The sequence below is a fragment of the Nuphar pumila genome, chromosome 2, assembly GCF_984573655.1.
Source record: "Nuphar pumila chromosome 2, dmNupPumi1.hap1.1, whole genome shotgun sequence".
Classification (NCBI taxonomy): domain Eukaryota; kingdom Viridiplantae; phylum Streptophyta; class Magnoliopsida; order Nymphaeales; family Nymphaeaceae; genus Nuphar; species Nuphar pumila.
The window spans coordinates 45,778,966-45,800,487 of record NC_143250.1 but is presented as its reverse complement, the minus strand read 5'-3'; positions in this window follow the sequence as shown (position 1 = coordinate 45,800,487).

The window sequence follows — 21,522 nt, the reverse complement described above, 5'->3', positions numbered from 1 at the left end:
TGTAGTTGGAAAATCATAGGTGTAAGTTGTATCCACTCGATCTGACCTCACAAATGTGTTCATCATGGTTTGTATGCTAGGGTTGATACTTCAACACTTGAAAAAATATAATTTTTGAGTCATAAAATTTTGATAAGTTATGAACCATTGATTTTTGAAACCCTTGACAAGCTGACTTACATGTTGCAAAAACATGATCCAAAGCCAGTTTTCTACTAAAGAAACTATATAATCACATCTATACATTTATATGGTTAGATCTAAATGTTTTTTTTTTTAAATGGTGTTTCTTACTAAGGTAATGTTTCCAACACTCGTGGGTAAGGAAACCCCTAGAGAAAAAATGTAATATTTTTAGTTTTTTCAAATTTTTTGAGATGTGATCTACATTTTAAATTTAGTATAAACTGTCCTTTGGATCATTTTTCTATGACGTATAGTCAGATTTTATGAGGGTTGAAAAATCAATGGCCTACATTATACGAAATTTTCAAACATACAAAAATGTATATTTTTACATTGAAAAACTATGATCCAAAGGACTATTCCTGCTATTTTGATCATGCTGAACACATCCATGGTGTCAGATTTTGGTAAAAACAATCTCCCCCTTATGAGTTCCAACTAAAGAGATCCTTACCCACGACGGTAGCAAATGCTATCCCTTTCTTACTGGATTGCTTGTACAAACTACAGTAGCAAATGTATAACCATGATGTATCGTGCCTAGGGATGTCAACGGGTCAGATATAACCGGACATACAACCCTAATCTGAATCCCATTAATCAGGTTTGATAGTAAGATTCGTATCCTCTTAATAATCAGATTTGAGTTCAGTATTGGGTTTTGCATTCAAACCCAAACCCTAATCTGACAAAAACTTGACTTGATTAGTCGGATCCCTATTCAGTTTTATCTATTTTCATCCGATTCTGAAATTGAAACCTAAACCTATTAGGCCATACCCAATTAAGTCGCACTCAGTCCGACCTGAGACCGACCCTTTACATCCCTAATTGTGCCAAAGGCTAGAGGCATGTGCCACAATAATGTTCATATGGCAAAAGTCAAATATGACCCGATCCAAACCAGTCCATGTACCCGAAATTTGCATGCGCATGTGAACCATATTTGTATAGGGCCTGGCCCAGCCTGTTTTCATTGTGGATGTGATAACCACGTGGATGGGGTCTGAGGCACATGCCAACTGGGATGTACTCTATTTATTGGAATTGGTATTTATCATTCAGGCTGTGATAGGCTGTAAATAGTTCTAGTGGTGAGCACAGGGCTGGTACGGCTCTACCCAATATATATTATATATATAGATTTAGATTATAACTTGTTTTGCCGTCTATATAAAAAGAAAATAATTTATACAGTATCACATGAATTATATTATTTACGTTTATGTGGGTAAGATCAGACATTTGTCCGTTAAATCATTGGTATCTCTTTTGTCTAGAGAAAATTTTATGAACGATTTACGGTGTTGAAAAGCTGACAAAATTTCACACATTATATAGAAGCATAAACTCTATTCTCAATCTGTGCACAAATTAGTGACTATTGAAACAACAAAATATATATGGGCCTAAATGGGTCTTGATCTGGTTATGAACCGATTAATCATATAGAATGAATGTCTGATATGAATCTATTTTTTAAAATTTTAAATTAGCATGCAAATGTAGCATGTGATACTATATATATGCAGATTTTAAGTGCTTAATGAGCATGGCATCAAAAAAGATTATTTATGTATGCTTATGATTGAGTACACACTACTATCGAATTGTCTATGTTGTGCATTGTATTGTTTCATATGATTATGTATAGATGCATATAATTAATCATGATCAATGCCTACAAATGAATGCATAAATGTATTTGATGTGTTTCAAATTATATATATGGCATGATAGCATCGTTGACACTGAATATTACATTTATATGCTTGAATTGGAGGCTTAAATCTTAGATTAGATTCATTTTATATGTGCATAGATAAATATTAGAATTAATGCATTAAAAGAACAATCATGTGAACATTAATTCTATTAGGCTTACAATGAGAGGGTAAGTGGTACTGTAGGCTCCGTGGAATGTGTTTTAAGCACAGAAGGTTGCTCATACTCAACCATGAAGATAGAGAAAGCCTTCACACTAGCTGCGAGATGGTAGGTCATGAAACTCATGAGAAACGTCTGATGTATCAGGATGTTGGTGTTAGGAAGTCTCTCTCGACTAGGTCATCCCTCACTCGGTACTGATGAAAGGTGTTCGGCTAGGGTTAAGTCATAAATTGTTTGAAAGTACATTTTTGAGTCGTAATCCTGATTCAGGTTAAGCCTGTGTAGTACCCATATGGTTAAGAAGTAAAAATCACAATTGTTTATGAATTTATTTAAGCATGACATGCATCACGTAAAAATAAAATAAAAGAAAAGAAATTGCAAGTCACTCATGCATGAAAAGGTTATCTGTTCTGCATCGGTGAGTACATATATTAATTACCTACTCATGCATAAGATTGTAATTGTTTATGAATGATATTCATGTTATGCACTGAAATGTTATAGATGCTTGAAATTGTTAACTTTCTGAATAATGGTGTAAATTTTATCAGAATATGTTTATGTATACAAGTTTTGATTTAACTGCGTTGAATAGTATCTCCTACTGGGAACTTAGAGAGCCTGACCCCAATATATCATGTACGTATTGAATAGAGGATCTTTGCCATGGCAAAAATTTGTAGCGGGACCAGCGCCAAGTCTTTCCTTAACTACAGAATTTTGGAATTGGACATTTATTGATATTTGAACATTTATGACTGATGTTACTTTCAAACAATGGGACTAAATTCAATTAATTATATGATTGTTAAATTCAATCTAATACAGCAAATGGTTTGATAAATCTCTAACCCACCTAATCTCTTTATTTAATTTTATTATAAATGATTTCTGCTATGATTTCAAAACTATTTAAAAAAAATTCCTCATGTTTTTGGGATAAAATGTTGGGGCGTTACAATATCCGAGATTAAGGTCTTAAAGCAACTTAAATAGGTCTTTAAAGACCCTGAACCAAAAAGCCCTGAAGCGGTCACAAAAACCCTGAACTGGTTCAGAAAACCACTGAACCTGTCAAAAAACTACTAAATCGATCAGAAAACCCCTTAACTGGTCCTAGAAAGAATGAATCGGTCTTAAAGAACCATTGAACTAGTCCCAAAATTCCCTAAACCAATTCTGAAAAACCTCATAACCGGTCTCAGGATACATGAACTGGTCCCAAACATCATTAAACCAGTCCTAAAATGCCTTGAACTAATTTTGAAAACCTCATAATAGGTCTTATGATGCATGAACTGGTTTCAAAAACCCAAGAACCAATTTTGTCTGAACCGAATCTAGAAAGGACTTGATCCGGTTCAGAAATGATTGGAAACTGAGTCATGGGTCCCATCGGGTCAGGCATAGACCGGGTCCACCCAAAACCCCCAACAGGTGCGGGTCCCGAAACGGGTTCGACCAAGTCAGACACAGACCTGATCCATTCGGTACTGCCAATGGGTTTGGGTGTAACATCCCTAAAAAATTCAACCTTTTTAAAAACTTTTCCAAACCCCAAATTTTAAGAAAAAATTAAAACTTTCTTTTTATTATAAAGTTTGGTATGATTCTCGAGAGTAATATGTCAACGAGTTTATCTATGACCACATTTTAACCGTTTCAAATACTGGGCGCCCCCCGCCTGAGCACAAGTACAAGTGTATATTAGCCTACCAATATTAGATCCAATACAGAATCATTCATAGATACAACTCGATTGAGATTATTACTTTAAGAATCTTCACACATAAGAAAATGTGGAAGACAAAATTCATTTAAGGTTTAAGATAATAAAAAAGTTACATAAAGATTTGAGATTTTAAAGCATACGTGCAATCATCACATAAATGGAAAGACATTCATAAGAATTCTCATTCCAAATATTTACAAGTCTTCGAATATAAACATCGTGAAATAACAAGGTTTAATCATTTATAAGTTTATAACCACAAAAAATATCTGGATCCTCTAAGAATCATAATAGGTAAGAGTGGAGCCTTCAGTCGTGTAGCAACCTGCACTTCGCCTCAGTTCTCAACGAGGTTATCTGTAATATTGTAGGGCATTAACCATTTGCCTGTAGAAAAACCAAAACTAAACTTGAAGAATACATATCAAGTTTGTAATGGTAAAACCAAAGTGTGATTTTTATCATTTAAAAAATATGAGTCAAGGGAATCCTCATTCAAGCACTCTCATAACATTCATAACCATTCATTTCATGGCATTCATAATTATGTAATTTGCATCCATAACATTCATATTTGCATTTATTAACATCCATGGCAATATATATTACATTCATTCATATTTATGACATAAATTTCAAAAAATGAATGATAATACACAATTAATATATATTTTCATAAACATAATTAGGTCAAATCTCATTTGACTGTGTCCAGCGTAAAACTCATGCTAATGCTTCTCAAAAAATTCAGGACATTAGAGTTCCTCACAATATAGCATATGCTTCTAAAAGAATGCATATGACTAATAGGTTAAAGTCTCATTTAACCATCTCAGCATACTTACGTGCATATTTCAAGTGCAATAAGACATATATAAGCATTCACATTCTTTTTCCTCCAAAGAGCATACTCATGACTATGATACACACTCCTTCAATTATCAAATTATCAAACTCATTATCAGGATATCAATGAAATATTGTATTTCAAATGATATAAGAAACATGCCCTAACTCGACCTTTTCTGTGTGTTTCACACACACGAGCACCTCACGTGCATCAACAAACTCATGACTTGCATCAACAGGTGTATCACATGACCATAAACAGTCTTTTTCATTTATATGTGAAATTCATATGCAATGATATATGCAAACCTTAGTAGTCTCTGCATATTCGTATCTATATGTTTATGCATACGATAACAGTGATTCTAAAAAATTAAATTCATTGTTTCTCATGTTTATTCAAACACATCTGAAACAAAAGAGGATATAAACATCTAGAAACAATCATATGAGTATTTATTATTGTATATATTTTATTTTTTCCTCCTATGACTTAACTGGTTCTTTTTCGAGTGATTAAACTCTGCAATGCAGTGGTTGGGAGAACAAACCCATGGTCCCAAGTCTTGGCCTGCGCCAAACCAATATTGTCAGCGAAAATCAGGCATGTATTCTTAACTCTAAAGAGTTGTGGTATTACCACCTAGGACTCATTAATAAACCTATCCCCTAACCTCCGTGGGATGAGGATAAGAGATGCCTTCATCCCTTTAAAACTCAATATGTTTTATGAGGTGTGTATCGTTCTTCACTTTCTTGGGATGACAAAAAGAAATGGATAGACGCAGCTATCTCATGAGATTGGGATACAACCCAGCCATCTCTAAGAGCTTGACTTCACCGATGCCTCAAATGGACCCATGATTCACGATTATCTTTATTATTAAGTCATAGGTCACATTTTAATATCATTATCTTATACGATAACCTTCTCATGTTCTCATGCATGATATCAATAGTTCATATTCTCATGCATGACTAAATAATCCATATCATATGCATGACTAAACAGTTGGTGCCATATATATATAAGATAAATATTGGCTACTAATGAAGGTATAGAACTAATGAGCTAAAAATCATAGGTGCAAGTTGTTTTGACTCAATCTCACCGAATATATGTGTTCAACATGATTTGTTTGCTAAGGATCAAGCCTTGGATCGTGCTTTTTTAATGTAAAAATGTGATATTTTGAGTTATGAAATTTTAGCACATTATGAGCCATTGATTTTTAGACTCCTTTAAAAACCTATTTACTTGTCACAATCATAGTGAAAATATGAGAAATTGCTTGAAGGTTTAAAATGGCAATTTCTTCTTAGATTTTCAAAATACTGCGAGATTTATGAAAAAACATAAATATCGTGATTTAAACCTGATATTTACGTTTTAAATGACTATTTATCATGAAAAATCATGTGTTTTTATTTTTAAATAATTTTTATTAATATTTTCTTAGAAAATTATTTTATATATTTTTAATTTATTTTTTATTGTCAAGATTTTGCCGAAAAATATGAGATTTGTGATTTTTTTTCAAATTCTCACAAGTTTTTGGAAAACGATATTTTGCGGTTTTTAACATTTGTATGGTCACAATCACGTGATTCAAAACAAGTTTCCTACTAAACAAACCACGTAGATCACATCCTTAACATTTGATCTACAAAAAGTTAGAAATTTTTGAAGAAAAAGTGATTTCTACACATTATATATATACATACACACAAGCACGACCATTTTTCAGTAATTTCTTTCCCACGAATATTAACTAGTTATAATCTAAGTGGTGTTTTTCCATTTGTTCTATTTTCATGGTGGTTGTATCTGATGATGATATCAGTCATGGCAGTCACCTCACATGGTTGCATGTGATGTGGTTCACCCCTCACGTAAATGAGAACACCCATGCATCATGGACTTGGTACCATTCACATAATGGTTGCATCTCTCTCTCTCTCTCTCTCTCTCTCTCTCTATATATATATATATATATATATATATATATATATATATATATATATATATATTCACATTAATAATATGTTCAATGTTTTTCTTATATTTTTTTATTTTCTTATATATTTTGAAGATTTAAGTATACCAATATTTTTTCAGATTTTCCTAAGAAATATGTCAAGATTTTCCTTTGCCCAGAAAATGCTGAGAAGGAGATTCATGACTATGATATGAACCTTAAACCAAGATCGGAATATGTATCCTGGTCACAGTCCGGAATCCGTATCATATAGAGATGCATATGATCTGATCCTTTTGTGTTTGGATTTGGATTTATTTCAGTATTTTTGGATGGATCTGTATTTAGATTTGAATCACATTCAATCTGTTTGCGTATTTACATGTAAAATTCCTCTATCTAACTTATTTGCCCATCAGATCCGTTACAATCGTATAATTTTTGGTTCAGATTAAACGTTAATAAATTAGATGTAGTTCAGATCTGGACTTGGATTCAGGTTCAGAACAACCATGATCTACCTCATATACATCTGACCCATTTCAAACTCCTCAATGTACATCCACTTTTTTGCTAGCCATTGTTTTGTCCCTCAATGATATTGGGCTGACCCAGAACAGAATAGTTTACGATATGTCAGGTCTGGATTGGACTTTGATCAGATCCAACCAAACTCAGTCCTTGGTCCTGGCAACTTGTTATCAGCTTTGAGGATCTTGATTGTTTTAGTTGGATCCCAAATGGTATCCCTATTGTGGTTTGCATTTATGATCTGATCCTGTTTGGATGACGCTAAGGTGACCAGAGATCGGACCTATGAACTTGGACGCATTTCAAGCGATGAAAGAGTAACGTTATAAGGTTGCTGGAAAGTGGAAACGAAGGGATGTATCATAGTCACAACAAAATCACAAATTTATTGTGATATTTTCAAGAGCCGGTAAAATCTTGGTATTTTCAATCATTAATTATTACTAAAATGGCTTGGTTTTATCATGATATTATCAGTCTTTATTTTTAAAGAATTTATATCTTTTATTTTTAAATGTTTCATGTGCTGATATTTTCCTGAGGTTTTCCCAAGAAAACGTTTCTTCAGAATTTATTGAGAGATTTTTTTTTCTTGCCAAGAAAATCACAAATACCAACATCTGTGATATTGGGATGGATGACCTGGATCCTCTTCCTGGACCCACCATTTGTGTGAGATGGAAGATGTTGGCACATTTGTGCGTTTGGCAACCCCCAGCAAGCACGACAAAGTTTATGAACTCCAGCAATTATAACGTTTGGGATCATGGCTGAGGTGATCCAGATCATGAACTCCATTGCCTTTTGGCGATGTGTCTGACAAGAATGTGCATAAACTTCCAGCTTGGTATTAGCGTGATATGAAATAAACCCTTGCTTGGTCATCTACCAATTTGAGATCTTAATCGGATCAATCCTTCAACAGATCCATCCGAGGGCACTTTGGAAATTAGGAAAATGCTAAGAAAAATGCTATTCGAAAAGGAAAAGTGGCAATCGTTCCAAACAATAGAAATTTTTTGCAAGGTAAACTTTTCTATTTTGCCCTAATTTTGTCTAGAAAAATTCCTTCAACTTAGAAATGGGGAAAATATTTCATATAAAAGATTTTCAGTTTTGAGGGCAGCATTCAGCCTAATAGAAAAACTAACAAATTTCCAACCTGATTTTCTCATGTTGTACAAACAAGATAAATAAAATTTTCAAAAACAAAAGCTCTCATATGAAAACTCCTCGTACAAAAACTTTTCTTTTCCTACGAGATTTTTTCCTGCTTCATGACTTTCTTTATGATTTTTTTTTCTTTTTTTTGTGTGTGATGATGAGAAAATCGGGTTGAGAAAATGTCAGAGTGATTTGATTAGTGAAATTGAATTTTTTTGATAAGAATGCCCCCATCTATGAGATGGACAAATTTTTCCTGTTAAAATCAAGGCAAAATAAATAAAAAAAATTCTTTCACAATTTTTTCTATAGTTTGAAAAGAATGAAAAGGTTGCCACTTTTTTGTCCCAGCATTTTCCTGCTTCCAAACGTTACACATTTCAAAGTTTGAATCTTAGCTGAGGCCATGCTCCAAGTTCTGACTTTTCAGGATTGGTTTGAATCGATGTTGTCATCATCCAACCTTGAATCGGTTTTTAAAATGTCCGATTTGATTTGAGATGAATCGGCCAATTTTTAACCAAAAGATGACATGTGTTAGGAAAATATTAAAAATATTTTTTAAAATTATTTATAAAGTAAGCCAATTCAGATCATTTTATTGTTTTTTTTTTTTTTTGCTATACGATATGAATCAGGCTGATTCGCAACGATACCGACACAACATTGGGACTTTGAACGATACGCCCATCTAATAATTCAGCAAAAAGCATGACATGGCGTGTGTCACAATGCAACACCATCTTTTGAATGTTGGTTGTTTTGGAATTTTTGCACTATCTGGATGATGACAATGGTGATAACAAGATTGATTTGGAGGGGTGTAATGTGATGCTCTCTTATAAGCAACAGTTGCCCTTTGGGATAAAAGCTTGGGTAAAGGTGAATTGCAACTTTGCTTCTAGGATACAACGAAGCCCGCAGGAAGCAGATCAGGTCATGATGAAAATGAGCGTTTTTGCTGATGCGGGCATCTTGGCCGTCTGTTTGCATTTTGGATGAATGCCACGTGGTTTTGTTGACTTTTGAGCTTTTTAAAATGCAAATCGGATGGCCAAGATGCCCGCATGAGCAAAAACGCTCATTTTCAGCATGACCTGATCTGATTCCAAGCCCGCACCTATCATGTTTTTCTCGATTATATTTCATATTGACTACCACGATATGGTTAACCTGAATAGGGATGGCAGTGGACCGGGGGAAAGTGGGGCCCGCCCCACTTGGACTGGGGATGAAGGGTATGAAACGGGGATGGAGGTGGGGACAAAGGTTAAAATCCATCCTCGTTCGCTGATGGAGGCGGGGATGGACGTACCCTTTTCCCCGCCCCGTCCCAGCCACGATCCCCGCCCCGCCCCGCCTCATCCCCGTTTAAACTGGGGATGGAGGACATGAAACGGGGATGAAGGTGCAGGTTAAAATCCATCCCTGTCGGGGATGGAGGTTCTAATCTTGAGGCGGGGCGGGGGTGGAGACCTTGTCCCCCGCCCCGCCCCACTGCCATCCCTAACCCTGAACAGCTCCACAGAGAAAAAGAAAGCAACTTTGATTCAAGAGTAAAAAAAAAACAAAAGAGAAGAAAGGAGTGTACTCAAGCTATGCCAAGTCTCTATCTCTTTGAACTAAAGGAACTTCTAGAGTTAGTCGAGTAGTCAACAGGCCCTCAGAGGTTCATTTATTACAACATTTAGCATGTTTCGTAATAACTCTTAAAGCCATTCATGCACTCTCTTAATGGCTCTCAAAGCCTTACATGCACTTACTTAAGCTAAGGCTAACCATTAAGGCTAGGTAGAACACTACATATTGGTCTAGAATGTTGGTTGCATGCACCCACTAACATCAACAAAGCGTTTGGGCTAGATATTAAGGCTTGGGTTGGGTGTCCCACCTAATGTTGGTCTAGAATGTTCCTTGACTAGTTGGTCAATCTCTCAAGCAGCTTTTTGTGTTAAATTTCTTTTAAGAAGCTATTAAATCATTTTTAAAAAGGTTTTATGAGATCTAAAATAGTAAAAAAAAAAAGAGTGAAAAATATTGGTCAAAACCAAGACCAGACCCGATTAAGCCTAATCGAAGTTTAAACCCAAGTCCAAAGTTCCCTGAAGGCCTTGCCCTCTAAGTCAACTCTACATATTTTAAATCTAACTTATTTCTCAAAAAATACTCAATGTAAGACTAAACAAATTTCATAAAGTTAACTTTTCCTTCAAAACTCATTTCCCAAAAACCTTAGGTAAAAAGAAAGAGAATTATTTTAGCCAAAGAGATTAGTTAAAAAGCTACTAATTCTGAGCCACAACAAATGGTTGCACCATCCATTCAACATCTGCTATGTTTTTTTCTCTTTTTTTAGTAATTTTAATATAGCCATTTTTTGTGAAATTATGGTTTGTGCATGCTTGGGAAAAGATGAACGGCAGAATCTACACGATCTTTTGTGAAAAGCATAACAATATAAATCCTTGTAAACATCAAGCAAACATGACCAAAATCATGAACTCCAAATATTTTCAATCGGTCACCTTATTTTTTTTATAATGCCCAAAATTATGCATTAACAAAAATTGTCCGGTGTAGCACATGTGGGCCCCACTCATCGGGTAAAGGGCACTCTGGAAGGTTACCAAGTTAAAGTTAAAGAGATGTCACAAGTTCGAAACCCACAAGCATGCATTTCTTGCCCCCAAACCCGAAGCTGAGAATCTATTAGGCAAAAGGGACCTGAAGTTTTTATTCAAATAAAAATATGTTTGGCATACATAAAAAGACACCGCTCCTTTGGGGTGGCAAAACCTGACACGACCTGCCAACCCACCTCTTAGGCGGGTTTGGGTTGGGCAAAAATGAACCCGTTTATTAAACAGGTCGGGTTCATGTTAGGGGTATGCCAACCCGCCAACCCGGCTGACCCGTTTAATAAACGGGTTAGGCGGGCGGGTCAACCCGCCAACCCGACCCGCTAACCTGCCAACCCGTTTACCCGACCCAACCAGTTTATTAAGCGGGTTGGCGGGGCGTGTCGGGTTACCCGTTTAATAAACGGGTCGGGTTCGTGTTTGCCACAACCGACCCGTTTAATAAACGGATCGGGTTCAGGTTGAGGTATGCTGACCCGCCAACCCGACCCGATTGCCACCCCTACCGCTCCTGTAAAAGCACTCAAAAAGCACGTGTAGAGGGGAACCATATCATTTTTATATGGCAAATTGTACAGTGTCTTCTGAGAATCACATCTGCTGATCATTCATGTGGAAAACTTTGGTGCGTGTCTAAGATATCCACTCCTCACTTTTTATAATAATATAAGTGCATATCCATGTGTAATGTAGCTAGAAATTAAACTATATTATGGTGCTCTTATTCTAGTACCGAACCATAATTATGGCAGTGCACTTTATTTACATGGTTCTGATCTCCAAAAGCAAAAATCTAACCTTTGGATCATGTTTGACATGTTCTACCGACTATCCTCATTCATGTATTAACATCGAGTTACCACCAACGGGGGGCTCCGCTAGTCTGGTAGGAGCAGCTAGTGCACATCACCTTGTGTTGGGACGTTGCAAGTACAAAACCCAATGGTATAGTTGTATAACTGGTAAGGGTCTGCCAAACCCGGTTATGAAAAAAAGTGTTAACATCCAGTTCAACATAATGTTTTGGGTTATTTGTAAACCATCTTTATCTTCATGAATTCCAGGCTTTTGACTTTTTACCACCTTGAAATTTAAATCTTGTGGTTGCTTGATTATCAAACCTACCAACATAGTAAATCAACTATGTTAAACACATTTATAAGTTAGATTGAAACATTTGGTGCTAGAATAACGCCACCATATAGTATTATAGTTCAAACACTGGCTCACGTGCACATACACACGCGCACACACATTTTATGCATTTAAAAAAATGGAAGCGAAAATGAGCGTTTTCACTCATGCTGACATCGTGGCCATCCGATTTGCATTTTAAAAAGCTCAAAAGTCAACAAAACCACGTGGCATCCAAAATGCAAACAGACGGCCATGATGTCAGCATGAGCAAAAACGCTCATTTTCAGCATGACCTGATCTGCTTCCTAAAAAAATGCCATTGCTTTTGAGGTTGTTTTAGTTATTTCAATCATCTTAACTTATATAGCTTCTTCTTTTTTTAAAGGCAAGTTGGGGTTGGGCAGGAGAGGGTGTTGTGTGTTCTCCCCGGAACACAAATTGTGTGTTTCGGTGTGTACGGAGGAATATTTTGAGACCCACGATAATTCATATGCTAATGTTGCCCATGATGACTTTATAATAAAATAACATATAAAAAAGATAGATATGCTTTTGACGGAAATGTCCTCCCATAAGATAGATATGCGTTGGATGAAAATGTCCTCCCGCTCCCCGTAAATAGATTTGCACGTTCCGCCTTTGTTTTTAGCTTGTGTTACAACACATGGTTGCCTTCTCGTTCCTACCTTGTATTAGATAGAAAACTTTTTCGGGTTCGTTCTTATCTCGTGGAGATAACTATAAATCGAACGACTGGTTCAATCATTGGTGGACGTCATAGGGGGATTTGTCGGCCATCTCTTTTTACAGTCTTCTCTTCTTCTTCATTTTCGTTAGGCAGTATGAAAAAAAGCAATGACGCACAAACATTCCAACAAGTGTCATTAAGGTCACATCATGAGTATTTTTCCATGTCATCATGCTATTGTTGAAGAATGTATGTCATCGTGAGTATCATTAAGGCGTTGTTTTGTTATTGCAGCTAGATTTTATCATTTCAATGGTTGGAAACTTGAAGACATTTGTAAGACGTTGGAACCTATTGACAAGAATGTTTGGTTACAGATGCGAGCAAGGGCCTCTACCCCATCCGGTATCATCCATTCACTCAGTATATTCAATGTAATGCAAATCGCGGTTGTAGTAACACATATATCGATTTGTGAGATATTTTTTTATTTATTAATATCGATTTGTAATATATTATGTTGAAATGTCGTATATCGATTTGTAATATATTATGTATTTTCTAGTGTCGATTTGTGAGATATTGTTTTGCTTGATAATATTGATTTGTAATATATTATATTGAATTGCCGTATATGGATTTGTAAGATATTCTGTATTTTCTAGATTCATTTATGAGATATTGTTTCGGTTGAAAATCTCGATTTGTAATATATTTTGTTGAATTTTTATATATCAATTTGTAAGATGTTATGTGTTTTCCAGTGTCGATTTGTCATATATTGTTTTGTTTGTTAATATTGATTTGTAATATATCATGTTGAATTGTTGTATATCGATCTGTAAGATATTATGTATTTTCTAGTATCGATTTGTGAGATATTGTTTTGTTTGTTATTCTCGATTTGTAATATATTATATTGAATTTTCGTAAATCGATTTGTAAGATGTTATTTGTTTTTCAGTGTCGATTTTTGAGATATTGTTTTGATTGTTATTATCGATTTGTAATATATTTTGCTGAATTTTTGTAAACGTATGCGATGGCTAATGCAAATTGATGTTTTGCTCATGACAGTGTTGAACATATCAACTGGTTGCAGTGAAGATGATGTGTCTCAATCACTGGAAAGTCACAAAGCAACGAACATTCATACTATCGATGCACTTGAAGAAGTGAATATGTGCACTATTGATGCACATGATAATAAGGGTGCAAGCATTGGATTCACTCTAGACTTGAATATTCTAGCAGACAAAATGCAATTCGATAATGATATTCCATCAGACGAATTGCTCGAGTCTCTATCAACCTCAGCTCGAGGGAAATTGTGCAATGGCATGCCATTGCTAATGAGCTCATTTTTTTGGAGAGGATGTATCTGCAACTGCAAATATAATCGCTTTGCAGTAGGAAATGAACTCGATGATGAATGATACAAATGTTTTGGTGATCGCTTCTGTAAAAATGGGAGTCTCATAAAGATAGATATGCATTTGACGAAAATGTTCTCCCATAAATAGCTTTCCACATTCCTGTACCTGGATTGCATTAGAAGCACATCACTAATTTGGATGTGGGTTTCATACTTGTAATGATATCTGTTTTCTTTCTTGATGATGGTCACGTATTGTATCTAAGCCAAACCATTGGTCATGATTTATTGTATCTAATTTCTAATAATTTTTATATATGAACGTGGTTTTAAATCATGTGGATTTGTAGTTACGAAATTGCGGCGAGAACGATATATATTTGTAAAAGTAAATTGCGATAGCACGTGGCCTTCGTACGTCATTGTGTAAATCGCGATGGTACGTGTCATTCACTTAGACAAAACTCATTGTCTAAAAGATAGACGTCATTGTGTAAATCGTGATGGTATAATGATTTACACAATGACGTCTATGTCAACCACATCTGAATAAAAATCATGGTGCATGAGTACAGAGCGCGTTTGTGCAAATCGTTTCAGTCATTTTCAAAATTTATGCAAAGTGATTCATTATTAGTAAATTGCTTTTATGTTTCATAATTCACCGTTTCAGACATTTATTAACTCAACTGTGTAAATCGCGATAGGAACAGCTCGTAAAAACAAATCAGTGGCATTTTCACTATACACAAAGCTAAACGATTGTTTGATTTTTATTTATGAATGTCGATCATTACAATGATTTGTTCAGTGACAACAGTTTAGTCCATTTGCCTTTGTTACAAAAATATTGTCATAGCATCATACAAATCGATATAGAAATTTTTATTGATAGCTTATAAATCGATATACAGAATCAACATATAACTCAATATTTAGAATCATAACAATAACATATAAATCGATATTAAAAATCAAAACAATAACTTAAATCGATATCAAGAATCAGCATAAAAATCGATATTAAGATTCAGAACAATATCTTAAATCGATCTGAAAATTCATTTTGATATATTAAAAATCAATATTTAGAATCAAAACAATATCTTAAATCAATATTAAGAATCAAAATATTTTCTTAAATTGATATGGCAGATCCTATTGATATCTTAAAAATCGTTGTAATGTTTATTCGATTTGCCTTTGTTATAAAAATATTGTCATAGTATAACGCAAATCGATGATCAAATATCATACAAATCAATATACGAAATTTTGTTTATAGTTTATAAATCGATATACTGAATGATCTTCATGATCAAGGGTTTAGTTATAGGGTTTAGTTTATAGATTTTAGGGTTAGGGTTTAGGGTTTAGGGTTTAGTAATATATTAAGAGTTTATGGTTTAGCATTACAATTTAGTAAGATATTAAGGGTTTAGGGTTAGGGTTTAGTAAGATATTAAGGGTTTACGATTTAGGTTAAGGGTTTAGGGTAAAAGGTTTAGGGTTTAGTAATATATTAAGGGTTTATGGTTTAGCATTGTGGTTTAGTAAGATATTAAGGGTTAGGGTTTAGTAAGATATTAAGGGTTTATGATTTAGGTTAAGGGTTTAGGGTTAGGGTTTAGTAAGACATTAAGGGTTTAGGGTTAGAGTTTAGTAAGATATTAAGGGTTTAGGGTTTAGGTTAAGGGTTTAGGGTTTAGGGTTTAGGGTCTAGGGTTATGCTTTAGTAAGATATTAAGGGTTTAGGGTTTAGGTTAAGGGTTTAACGTTAGAGTTTAAGGTTTAGGGTTAGGGTTTAAGGTTTAGGGTTTAGGGTTAGGGTTTAAGGTTTAGGGTTTAGGGTTTAGGGTTAGGGTTTAGGCATTAAGGGTTTCAGGGTTTCTGCCTTAAACATACAAATTGCTGCTTCAAACATATAAATCGATGTAGATATCACACCCTTCATAAGTACATATAGTTGTAACGTTTAGACTTCGACATTAAACATCGTTGTACAATTTAGCAAACTTGATTGCAAATCTTGGTAACTTTATAAATCATAAATCTCTATTGCATTAAATGTATAAATCATAAATCATAAATCATCACAACGATTTGCCTTTGTTACAAAAATATGTGTCATTCATTTATAAAAGAAACGTTGTTTCACATCCCGCTCATTGTAAAAAATTGATATGCCTTGTGAGACCTAGATTCTGGTTGTGATGTTTGTGATTTAAGCAATGATGTCTATTTAAGCAACAACGATTTGCCTTTGTATAGAAAATATTGGAATAGTATAACGCAAATCGCGGTCGTTGTAACATACTATCAATTTGCGAGATATTATTTTGTTTGTTAATATCAATTTGTAAGCTATTATGTTGAATTTTCGTATCAATTTGTAATATATTATGCGATATGTAAATTGATTTGTAACATACTATGTGTCTTTTAGTGTTGATTTGTATGATATTTATATTTAACATACTATTTACATTGTTGCACGATTGTGGTGGCGATGTGCATATTCAAATCGTTCTTCATTTAACGATTAAAATTGAAATCGCTCCGCAATGTCGTAGATGTCATTAAATTGTTGTCTCTTGAATCGCTATTGTCAACACACATGTACGATAAGTCATTTCTTTTATTGGCGCGGTAAATAACAACTCGATGCATAGTATAGTGCGATGCAACTGACGATCATGACAGATAACATGAAGAATGATGTGCATCTAGATTTAATTTTACATGGTCGGCAAGAAGAAATCCATTTGCTCCATAAGTGCGCGTAGTTTTCATTCTCCTCCTCCTTCTTCTATTGCTTTTCCTTCTCTTCGTTATCCTTCTTCTTCTTCTTCATATTTAGTTCTTCCTCATCTTTCTTCGTTTGCTTTTTATCTTCAATATCTCAAGGATCAGGCTCTGCATAATAAATATCCAACAATATGTTCCTATCTTTTTCATTCTCAATGTTCTTTACATAACCCTCACATATATCGGATTGTCGGATGATTTCTCCAAGAGTCATCCCCTCAAATGACGAAGGTTTTCTTGTTTTACAAATTGTAGTCATTACTAACCTGCATAACACATAAATTTAACCGCATCATTGTATGTTACAACGGCTTTCCCAAGTATATATTATTACAAATTATCGCATTTGTTAAACAATCACCAACATTACAAGCCGTCATAATATTTAGCTTCATAAATAAACATCGTAGTACGACTTAGCAAAATTAAGTACAAATCGAGGTAACTTCATAATTACACATCGCTACTGCATCAAACGTATAAATCGTTGTTGCTTCAAATGTATAAATCGCTGTACAAATCGCACCCTTTATAAGTACATATTGTTGTAACATTTTGGCTTCCTAAGTAAACATCGTAGTACGATTTAGCAAACTTAAGTACAAATCATGGTAACTTCATAAATCATAAATATACATGACTACTGCTTCAAACATATAAATTGTTGTTGCATCGAACGTACAAAGTGCTCCTTCAAATGTATAAATCATTGTAGAAATCAAACCCTTCATAAGTACATATCGTTGTAAATCATAAATCGCTACTGCATTAAATGTATAAATCATTATTGCTTTAAATTTATAAATCATGAATCATAAATCGTTACTGCTTCAAACGTATAAATCGTTGCGGCATTGAACAGATGTATAACTCTTTGTTAATTTCAAACTTACAAATCGTTATAGAAATTTAACCTTCATAAGTACATATTGTTACCTTACACGACTCTTGTTTCAGTATGAAAATAGGTGTTATTTAGCATGTATAGTATAATCACTTGTAAGATTTAACATTCGGATTTACAAATCGATTTGTTTATATAACGAAAACTTACACAGAACTCACCTTCTAGGACACAAGTTTTGCTAATCCGACAGTGGAGGAGAAACACCTAGAAGGTAGATGCAGCCGATGGTGGCAACGGTGCTCCCACTACGCTCCGACTGCAGTAGACGATGACAAAGGGTACTTCAGCGGTAGTAGACGACGACAAAGGTTGCGTCGTCAAAGGGAGCTTCTGTTACAGCAGATGGTGCGTCGTCAAAGGGTGATCCAAAACGTTGAGGGTGACATATTGCGAGGAGCTCTTATTAAAGCAGAGGAGTTTACTCCTTAGGACGAAAACAGTGATGATTTTAACCCTTTCTCTCTTCTGGCGAGAGGACATTTTTTGTCCTTTACTCAAAACATCGTTTCACGATGCTAATGGTGGGAAAGGGTACTTAAGTATTTGCAAACTTTGGCAAGAGAACATTTTTGTCCTTTACTTGAAACATCGTTTCATGGCGCTAATGGCGAGAAAGAGTACTTAAGTCTTTGCAAACGCACCGAACTTCGATGCTAAGTGATGCAGACATGCACGGGGAAACGAGCCCTACATGCTTACATATGTGGCACTCATTCAGACCCGAGAACATGCACCTGCGTGTTTCGGGGGGGACCATATAACCTGCTCGGGTTAGGCAGACCCCTACCAGATATCTCTTCAGCCCCATGTGGCGTGACAGAGGGATTCGAACCTGGGCCTTCAGCTTGGCACAGGACCCAACTTACCACATGGGATACCACCTTGGTGCTAAGCTTTGGTCAAATCACGTATAAGAGTTAGGCAGACCCCGACCAGAAATATCCTCCTCATTAAGTTCAGACATAGTGACAAACGTTAAAAATGACAGAATCTTATTTTAAAAAACTCGCTAGAATTTGATTTTTTTTTCATAAATCTCGCATTTTTTTTAGTAAAATCTCATTAATAAAAAATAAATTTAAAAATATAAAAAATAGGTTTATAAGAAAATATTAATAAAATTTATTTAAAAATAAAAATGCATGGTTTTTTTTCATGATAAATAGCCATTTAAAATGTAAATATCACATTTAAATAGCAGTATTTATGTTTTTTCATGAATCTCACGATATTTTGAAAATCTTGCAAGAAATTGCCGTTTTAAACTTTAGGCAATTTCTTGCGATATTATTGCGAGATTTTTCATAAAACTGACAATATTTGTCACTATGAGTTCAGGCAAATCCGGAGGTTTGTCTTTAGAGACTCTATAAATAGATAGGATGCTTACTTGAATCAGCTATTTTTTAATAAATGTAAAAAATAATTTAAAAATAAATTGTACTATTATTTTAATGGATTTAACACGTCACGTTTTGATTTACATATAATATTTTTTTAATCATTTTTTGGCCAATTCAGAACGATTCACTTGAGAATCGGTATCAGCCTATTAACCTGAATCGTTGGCCAAACGATACAGATCCGATGCTGACAACATTGCTCCGAATGGTCTCCATCCTCTCAAGACAATAAGCAACATAGTTGTTGCTCTTAAAAACATGTTACATCTAAAAGAATCAAAGGAAAAAACAATAGTCACAGTATTATTATATACTGGAAACTCCTTGTATAATGCATAAAACCTGTTTTTTATGACATCTCCACAAACCAACCTATATTTACTTTTTATTTACTTTTTGTTCACATCTCAACAGTTTCACACACACACACACACACACACACACACACACATATATATATATATAGCTGTATCCTTTAGGTCCACCATCAACTATGGTTCCCTCTGGCTGGATCTTGCCAGATTCGAGCTGAAATGATAAATAGTATATTCGAATCTGAATCTGGATCTGAAACAGATCAGAGGAGGTAAGGATCAGAGGAGGTAAGGTTGAATCCGGATCCAAGATCGGGAAAAATTTGAACAAAAACAAGCTATTTAGATGTAAAAAACGTAATTGAGTCAGATTTTGAATCGGATCAATTCTAGATCCGGCCTAAAAGTAATCCGATTGGATAGATCTGAATCCAATCCGAATGTACATTCAGATCCTACTTAAAAGATCCATATCCAAAAAAAATAACATGTTGAACTTGGTTTCCAATATCTGATCATATCCGATCCGTTTGCAGCCCTACTGAACAAGCGTCATTCAAGTTTAAGTTGACTGATTCTTTGAATTCGGTTCAGGACTTGAACCAATTCTGACGACACTGAATTGGCTATGCATCTTGCTCTAAGTTCTGACTTTTGAGGATTGGTTTGATTCAATGTTTTCAGAATCGGACCTTGAATCCATTTTCAAAATGAATCAGAGAATCGGTTGATTCCGATTCTAAACCGAATCAGCTGAATAAACCAACTTTTAACCAGAAGATGACACGTGTCAGGAAAAATATAAAAAATTTATTTTAAAATTTAAAGATAAGCCAATTCAGAGCGCTTCTTATTGTTTTCATACCAATACGATACGAACCGGCTCGATTCGGGAGGATTCCGAACGATACTGACCACATTGGGACTTTGACCGATACGCCCATTTAATAATTCAGCAGAAAACGACAGTCATCTTTGAACGTCAGTTGCACCGTCCTTTCAACGGCTAGTTTTCCCTCTTTTTTTAGTAATTTCAATATAGTCGCTATCTTTTTATCAAAAGATAGAACAATACAAACCCTTTTACCTAGGGCTGCACAATGAGCAGAGCTAGCTCGAGCTCGACTGGTTTAAACCCGACTAGGGATCATTCAGAGCCGAGCTTGATCAGGTATTAGAGTTTGATTAAGCTTGATTAGCTCGATTAAGCTTGGCCAATAGAGATATATGGGGATTACTTTTAGAATATATAGTATTTTTTGTTGACTAATAATCATAATCTTGCCTTTAGCTAAGTGGGTGACGTGTTTGCCTTGCATGTGTGATGACTTGGGTTTAAACACTCTACGCAATAGATTTTTTTTTTTTAAATATAAGTTAGTGTGACTCGAGCCATGTCGAGCCAGACCCGAGCTTAAAGTTGAGCTTGAGTTTGTACACAGCCTTTCAAGCTCGGCTAGATTTAAGCTGAGCTTTTTTGTGCCTGAGCTCGGCTGGAGCCTGACTTGTGTGCTACCCTACTTTTACCCATGCAAATGTCAAGCAGAACATGACCAAAATCATGAACTCCAAATATTTCCACTTGGTCAACTTTTTTTTATAACGCCCAAACTTTTGTATCTACCTGAATACGAAGGTCCCACTCAACTTATCGACATTATCAAGTTAAAAGGATGTCACAAGTTCGAAACCAATAAGTATGCATCTCTTGCCCTGCCCCCATACCCTGAGCCGAATGTACTCTCTATGGGACAATAGGGACTTGGAAAATGAAAACCTACCAATAAAAAAAACATTTATCAGATTTCTGTGTTTTTTTTTTAAAATTCTGACCTTACAGATAGCATAATTGATTTACTAAAAATTGACACTTGAATCATGCATTTTGGATGAAAAAAAATGGTATTTGGAGCCTTG